The sequence below is a fragment of the Aulonocara stuartgranti genome (genome assembly GCF_965226115.1).
Source record: "Aulonocara stuartgranti genome assembly, chromosome: 7".
Classification (NCBI taxonomy): Eukaryota; Metazoa; Chordata; class Actinopteri; order Cichliformes; family Cichlidae; genus Aulonocara; species Aulonocara stuartgranti.
The window spans coordinates 9051631-9058317 of NC_138945.1; the positions used below are offsets into that span (position 1 = coordinate 9051631).

The 6687-nt window shown below is 37.7% G+C and overlaps 1 long non-coding RNA gene across 1 annotated transcript; it reads right to left on the bottom strand.

The window, feature by feature from the left end:
- Positions 1-230: 230 nt before the first annotated feature.
- Positions 231-3871, bottom strand: LOC309711764. Its single transcript, XR_014278096.1, has 3 exons — positions 1151-3871; positions 919-982; positions 231-520 (listed from the first exon to the last, which is right to left on the bottom strand). It is a non-coding gene; the product is annotated as an uncharacterized lncRNA (long non-coding RNA).
- Positions 3872-6687: the final 2816 nt, after the last annotated feature.

A 6687-nucleotide genomic window follows, 5' to 3' on the forward strand; every position in this document is an offset into this window, starting at 1 on the left:
CTTGATGTTAAAATCAGACCAACTTTTATTTTCAAACACAACAAAGTATAACAGCCAACATACTGGACACTGTTCTGCTGAACAACAAACAATTATATTGCCATCACTGTTATAATCTTACAATGAAACAAAGTCGCAGATGTAGTTATTCTGAAAATAAGTTTAGGCCTACCACAAGTTTGTTTTGTACTTACATTACTTATATAATCAAACTAAAAATATGTGTTGTTCTGTCACAAGTGCAGTCTCTAATTTAAACAACACATTTGTTTTGCATTCCAACACATGAGCTGGAATGTTGTAATGTTTTAAGGATGGCTTGTTTCCAGTCCAGGCATTACTGCCTGAATGACTATCATGGATCGAGGTGATCCAAATGTAGGTGCAGAAGAAAGTCTTTAACTTCCCTTAAGTACAGTGGCAGTGGATGTGGGTTGGAGATGCAATGAGCTTGAACCTGCAGGCGACCATCTTCACTGACCACACCATCTGTGACGGAGGACTCATCTCTCCTGGTGTCCTACAAGCAAACAATCATATTTTTTGGAACATGAACTTAATTGCTTTCTTAAAACATTTTTTTCTGCATTTGGTATAAAACAGACTCCAATTTAGACAATCTCAGGCTCCTTCCCCACCGGAGAGGTGGCATTCAATGTCCCAATTGTCAGTCTGGATAGCCCTGACCCCCACCCGACACACAATAATGTCATGAAAGCATCATTTTAAAAAGGGCTATGCAAACATGGCCAATAACTTTCATTCTAATGATGTGCAAAATGATTTGGGCACAAAACAAATTTTGCTGTTAGAAAACTTGCAGACTTCACTATATTCAGTGTAGACCCTCTAAACTAAGTTTGGGGGATGTGATCTTTCAAGAAATGCAGACCAAACTGTTGTTGTTTGTTTACTTACACAGCATGTCTTGTAGAATTAACTGGAGTCACCAGCAACAGCCTAGTGCAGTCATATCTCAAGTCTAATAACAGAAGACAGGAAAAGATCAGTAAAGAAACAACTTCCCCAAACCAAAAAACAAATAAAACAATAAGTAAAACAGGCTGATCTAAAGTATGATTAAAGTTCAGCCTGATTAATATAAATGTCACTGACAGTTGCTAATATATTGGAAAACCAAAATACTTACCACTGAGTTGATGTCTTTCTGTCCAACAGCAGGAGTGCTGGTCCCGAGCCTCAAAGACAGTAAGAAGCAAGCAGAGGGAGAAAAAACAGAACATTTTTCAGAAACCGATTTGATCCTTAATGGCTGTGCAATCATTGTAACATAGAGTTTGCTTATGTTGTTAAATAAAGGCTAGATTTGACATTAATAGATGCCACAGATGTTCAAGGTGCCACAAAGCATGAAAAAAATGGACATCTCAGAAAACGTCGGGGCATTTTTGCAAATATGTGATGTCTTGATAAATCGAGCAGATATTTGAACTTTCGACAGCTACATTCTCGCCTGAAAATATCTTAAAAGTTGATTTTGTGACCCAGAAAAAGCAATAAGCCGCGCTCCTCCGCCATTGGCGAGCTTACAAGTACGCACAGGCTCCGACAACCATGGCCGACATATGCGATCCTCCTTTCCCCTAGATTACCCTTTCTGGGTCACAAAATAACCTTTTAAGATATTTTCAGTGGAGAATGTAGCTGTGTAATGCTCAAATATCTACTTAATTTATCAAAATATCACATATTTGCAAAAGTGCTTCCACGTTTTCGGAGAGCTCTGTTACCCACCAGCGCGATAGCTGACCGGGAGGTCAAGGCTTGATAAGAGTCCGCAAGCACAGCTAACTCTTGGCTTATTGTTTTCACCCCCCCCCCCCCCCCCCCCGAAGAATTTTGTCTGGGCTCTTATCTCACTTTTTTATTTCAAACAATCAACAGAAAATTTCACAGACATATTTTTATATAAGGTTTTTAAGGCTGTGGTGTTAATTTTTAAGTAACATGAGCCCAGCCGCAGCAGCAACGCTAGGCTAACACTAACTAGCTAGCACGATTATAAACCTGGTGCTAAACTAAGAGAAGCCACAAAATCAGTTTGAATAAGAGTAAACATTTACTCACCAAGTCAGTGTATCAGGTAAAGATCCACAGCAATGACAACAATAATCCCTTGAGCTGACGCTTTTCTAGGTTTGCTCAACATATTCCATAAAAAATGCTGGTACCATGAACATGCGGACTGATCCGTGCTAGGGAGGAGGACGGTAGTGACGTGGCATTTTCAAAACACATCTTTCATCCTTCCACACTGAGAAGAAAAACTTCCATCTTACTTAGTTTTTCTAAGTTAAGACAACTCAAATAAATTGAGTTTATCAGCATTTCTGTAGCGGACAGAACCACCTGCTTTAATCTACCATGATGCTCTGTGTTATGTTGTCATGGCAATATGAAGTCAAATAAATACAAATATATAAACTGCACATTTGAAGGAGGACAAGAAGACAGGCAACTGGAAGAGCTTTTGAAGCAGGAAAACTTTTCTGGATTACTCTTAATTTAACTGGAAATTTTGCGAATACAAGTCAAGGAGGAAACAAGGAGGCAGGTTGGATTATATTTGAGGACAGGACGCACGAAGGAGAAGCATGAGGAGAGAGGAAACAGCAGAGCGATGGTGCAGAGCTAATCGTGGATCAAGTCGAAGAAGCAAGCATCAAAACTGTGAGTAAACATAACACATAAAGACTTAAAAATTACTGTGCTGATTAAGGAAACATTAAATTTGGTTAGTTTGGGGTCTGCAGCTTCAGGTTTGTGGGTTCAGTTGGTCTCAAAATTGAGGAAAGACAAAAAAATTTCTTTTGAAAGGTTGTTGGAGGATTTTTACTGTAAGAAATATCTGGGTGTGCAACTGCTTTTATTTAAAAAAAAATTTAATTTTATTTAGTCACATTGGAAAGGGAAAATTGGAGGATCGGGACAATAATGTGGCCAGATTTACTGTTTCCTTAATCAGAACAATAAGTTTGATCTGAACTAGAAATTTTGAAATGGGTTATTTTCTTTCTTCTCTACTGATCACTGTGTGATCGGTTGAGTTACTTGTCAGTCTACATTTATGTTAAAGGTAATTTTAAAAAATGCAGTTTATTCGTAATTTTGTAGAAAAAGGCTCCGCACCTATGAAAAAACAGAAAATGGGTATCCACACCCCCAAAATTCCTGTAGATCAGAGTAGCTAAGCCCTGGTTAACTGCAATTATATAACAGAAGATGAAAAATATTGGAATGATTGAAAGAAACAAAGATTGCTTTAGGGTTTGAAGATTTGACTTTCTTATTGAAAGAGACGAAAACTAATCCATGTGTGACACTGAGAAAAAAACTGAAAGCTTAAAAGATCTGGAGGTCTGACTACTGTTATTCAAATGTGCAAAATTGTTTTAATGACATTAGAAAGAAAAATGGGATGTTTAAAAAGGTAATATATAAAGATGATTTTTATATTACTTGAAAAAATGATGTTGTTTAGCGCTTCTGTACTTAGAAAAATGCTGGGTCACTAGTAAGCTGAGATTTAATGTGATAAACTGAGGAAAGGTAATATAATCTACACACTCGCTGTTATTGTTGCAATCCATACACCAGTTAATATTTAATCAATCGTCATTCATAATTGGTGATCTATGCAAGTTTTAAGGAATAATATTTGAATTGAGGTTGAATGACGCTCTGCCTCTGTGGTCAAGTACAGACATAGGCCTTAAGCAACCATGAGCCACTGATAAGTGTGGCAGATTAGGAAACATGCATACAGTTCATTAGTTAGACTCCTATGAGCCACTAATAGGAGAAAATGAGCACGCAATAAAGTGGACTTGTTAGGGAGAGATTGCCACCAGAGTTAAAACACTCCAACTCAATTTTGATGATAGAACCAGCTAAAAAATGAGCGTTTTGTTGACACTGATGACAAAATCCTGATCAGATACAGACAGACACATGCATACAACACACACTACTGCTCAAAAGTTTGTGGTCAGATTCAAACATTCTTGTCTTAATTTTAAAATTATATTTGCTATAACATAAAATTGGGCAAAGTTTATCAGAAATGTTTTCACAGATGTGTGTTTAATGAATCATTTATGTTAAATCACCCATGATGCATTAGGAAATGTCTACACACTTATACATGGGCCCATTTTTAGTAACCATCACTCCTGTGTGGACAGATCACATGGTTATAAACCAGGTGAAAATTGACTTCAAACGTTTGAGCTGTAGTATAGCTTGATTGCAATGATACTGTATAGTTATCTATTACAGAAGAATATATAGAAGTCTGAGGACAGGGAGACACTGTAAAAAAGTTATGAGCTGTCTTGCTGCAGAGAAAGTGGAGTCTGTCATCCTTGAAAAGCTCCCAAGATAGGCAGCTGGCAGGTTGAATGATGCTCTGCCTCTGTGGTCAAGTACAGACATAGGCCTTAAGCAACCATGAGCCACTGATAAGTGTGACAGATTAGGAAACATGCATACAGTTCATTAGTTAGACTCCTATGAACCACTAATAGGAGAAAATGAGCACGCAATAAAGTGGACTTGTTAGGGAGAGATTGCCATCAGAGTTAAAACACTCCAACTCAATTTTTGATGATAGAAACAGCTAAAAAATGAGCATTTTGTTGACACTGATGACAAAATCCTGATCAGATACAGACAGACACATGCATACAGCACACACTACTGCTAAAAGGTTTGTGGTCAGATTCAAACTGTCGTCTTTTTAATTAATAATTTACATTTACTTTTAACATAATATTACATGAAAATGATCAGAAATGTTTTCACAGATGTGTGTTTTATGAATCATTTATGTTAAATCACCCATGATGCATTAGGAAATGTCTACACACTTATACATGGGCCCATTTTTAGTAGCCATCACTGCTGTGTGGACAGATCACATGGTTATAAACAGGTGAAAATTGACTTCAAACTTTTGAGCTGTAGTGTAGATTGCAATGATAGTGTATAGTTATCTATTACAGAAGAATATATAGAAGTCTGAGGACAGGGAGACACTGTAAAAAAGTTATGAGCTGTCTTGCTGCAGAGAAAGTGGAGTCTGTCATCCTTGAAAAGCTCCCAAGATAGGCAGCTGGCAGGTTGAATGATGCTCTGCCTCTGTGGTCAAGTACAGACATAGGCCTTAAGCAACCATGAGCCACTGATAAGTGTGAGAAATTAGTGCACTTAATGCAGCGGTCCCCAACCCCCGGGCCTCGGATCGGTGCCGGTCCGTGAGTCGTTTGGTGCCGGGCCGCGAGAGTTGAGGCTCAGGTGTGAAATGTATGGTTTTCAGGGTTTTTATCGGTATTCAGAGTTATTTTGTTATCGTTTTTATCGTTAACTCGGTGTCCCTGGGTCTTTTCAAGTGTGTCATAAATAAATCTTCTTTTTTTCCGGTACCGGTACTAGTTTTATTTTGTTGTATTTATCCGCGACACCTTAAAGGCCGGTCCATGAAAATATTGTCGGGCATAAACCGGTCCGTGGCGCAAAAAAGGTTGAGGACCACTGACTTAATGCATGTTTCCTAATTATATACGTATGAGCCACTAATAGGAGAAAATGAGCACGCAATAAAGTGGACTTGTTAGGGAGAGATTGCCACCAGAGTTAAAACACTCCAACTCAATTTTGATGATAGAACCAGCTAAAAAATGAGCGTTTTGTTGACACTGATGACAAAATCCTGATCAGATACAGACAGACACATGCATACAACACACACTACTGCTCAAAAGTTTGTGGTCAGATTCAAACATTCTTGTCTTAATTTTAAAATTATATTTGCTATAACATAAAATTAGGCAAAGTTTATCAGAAATGTTTTCACAGATGTGTGTTTAATGAATCATTTATGTTAAATCACCCATGATGCATTAGGAAATGTCTACACACTTATACATGGGCCCATTTTTAGTAGCCATCACTGCTGTGTGGACAGATCACATGGTTATAAACCAGGTGAAAATTGACTTCAAACCTTTGAGCTGTAGTGTAGATTGCAATGATAGTGTATAGTTATCTATTACAGAAGAATATATAGAAGTATGAGGACAGGGAGACACTGTAAAAAAGTTATGAGCTGTCTTGCTGCAGAGAAAGTGGAGTCTGTCATCCTTGAAAAGCTCCCAAGATAGGCAGCTGGCAGGTTGAATGATGCTCTGCCTCTGTGGTCAAGTACAGACATAGGCCTTAAGCAACCATGAGCCACTGATAAGTGTGACAGATTAGGAAACATGCATACAGTTCATTAGTTAGACTCCTATGAACCACTAATAGGAGAAAATGAGCACGCAATAAAGTGGACTTGTTAGGGAGAGATTGCCATCAGTGTTAAAACACTCCAACTCAATTTTTGATGATAGAAACAGCTAAAAAATGAGCGTTTTGTTGACACTGATGACAAAATCCTGATCAGATAAAGACAGACACATGCATACAACACACACTACTGCTCAAAGGTTTGTGGTCAGATTCAAACAGTCGTCTTTTTAATTAATAATTTACATTTACTTTTAACATAATATTACATGAAAATGATCAGAAATGTTTTCACAGATGTGTGTTTAATGAATCATTTATGTTAAATCACCCATGATGCATTAGGAAATGTCTACACACTTATACATGGGCCCATTTTTA